The 1059-nt window shown below is 42.7% G+C and overlaps 1 long non-coding RNA gene across 1 annotated transcript; it reads right to left on the bottom strand.

Annotated features, from left to right (window-relative positions):
* Positions 1 to 286: 286 nt before the first annotated feature.
* Positions 287 to 886, bottom strand: LOC102311905. The gene is made up of 2 exons (XR_001336074.2): positions 614 to 886; positions 287 to 535 (listed from the first exon to the last, which is right to left on the bottom strand). It is a non-coding gene; the product is annotated as an uncharacterized LOC102311905 (long non-coding RNA).
* Between the last annotated feature and the right edge of the window lie 173 nt (positions 887 to 1059).

Below are 1059 nucleotides of genomic sequence, written 5' to 3'. Positions count from 1 at the left end.
CAGTCTGAAATTATTCACAGTATGAAGATAAAACCATGCATACCTCCATTAAACATACTAAAGTTGCACTGCTGATTGTGAGTGGGTCAGGAAGTCACTGACTGTCCATTTACTACCACTAACTTTGATGTGTTTAGGACAGCAAAGTACCAACCAGCAGCTCCATTATCAATTCACCCAGGACTGCAGGACTCAGCTCTGTCTGAGACACATCAGGACCTCACAGGGACTGACTGACACAGGCTGTTAGATGTAACAAACACAGATTCAGACACATCTGGGATTCTTTTAAACAAACTTTTATAAAACACAGGTCCATCCTTTAATACATATATATGGATCCTTTAAAGTCATTCACATGTTTGTAGAAGAATGAAAACAGCAAAACTAATACTTAAAGTACAAATCTTCTCCTCCATGATCAACACTGTCTAATGAAGATTCAGGAATAACTGATGACGCCTCAGCAGGCTCTGAAAGAGGAGCAGAGTGAAGGATGAAGGTTGTCCATCAGACCGAGTGTGTCCTCAGCTTCCTGTTCAGAGACAAACATCACTGATGTCAGCTGTTCACCTCTGACCTTTATTTAAATACTCCTGTATGTAAATGTTACCTGCTCTCACTGATGAGTACACAGCACATGGATCAGCTGACTGCTCTGTAACAAACATATACACACACAGGATTAGAGTATTGCACACCTGTCTGTGTGTTTCATGTTTATTTTTTCCAGCATAGCTCAGTGGTGCTCCTTGCTCCCCCTAAAGGCCATTCATGGATACTCTGCTTCTGTTAGGCTACGTTCACACTGCAGGCAAAGCCAACTTTTTTGACCCTATGCGACCCATCTATCCAATCATGGTCTGACAGTGTGAACGGCACAAATCCGATATTTTCAAATCCAATCTGGGTCACTTTCGTATGTGGTGCTGAATCCGATACACAAGACAGACGCCAATTATCAGCGCCGGAGAAGACATCGCGAACGCTTCCTGGCCATCCAGTGTAGATGTTAGTGAAACTGTTGGGAAGACAACGTTGGAGAAACGTGAACATTTT

This window comes from Haplochromis burtoni, unplaced genomic scaffold (assembly GCF_018398535.1).
Source record: "Haplochromis burtoni strain Fernald_Lab_line unplaced genomic scaffold, NCSU_Asbu1 Contig_7203, whole genome shotgun sequence".
Taxonomy (NCBI): domain Eukaryota; kingdom Metazoa; phylum Chordata; class Actinopteri; order Cichliformes; family Cichlidae; genus Haplochromis; species Haplochromis burtoni.
This window is presented reverse-complemented; position numbering and strand designations above follow the sequence as displayed.